Source organism: Penaeus monodon, chromosome 32 (assembly GCF_015228065.2).
Source record: "Penaeus monodon isolate SGIC_2016 chromosome 32, NSTDA_Pmon_1, whole genome shotgun sequence".
Classification (NCBI taxonomy): domain Eukaryota; kingdom Metazoa; phylum Arthropoda; class Malacostraca; order Decapoda; family Penaeidae; genus Penaeus; species Penaeus monodon.
Genome location: NC_051417.1, coordinates 7,885,701 through 7,885,929, shown reverse-complemented (window position 1 = coordinate 7,885,929; position 229 = coordinate 7,885,701).

Below are 229 nucleotides of genomic sequence, written 5' to 3'. Positions count from 1 at the left end.
CGAAGAAAAGCGCTCTCCTAAAGGGCTTGAATCTGAACAAAAAGGACAGGGAGGCGTTAGACCCGAATTAGCAGCTAAGTCTGTCTGTCAACTTTTTTCCCTTGACTGAAAATACCGTTTGGGATCGAGAAATTAAGTGACCTCTGCTGCGTTTTCCTGGTACTTGATTCTCGAGGCTTATAATTGGCGTTTGCAGATTAGTGACAAAAAGAAGAATAGGAACGTTGTA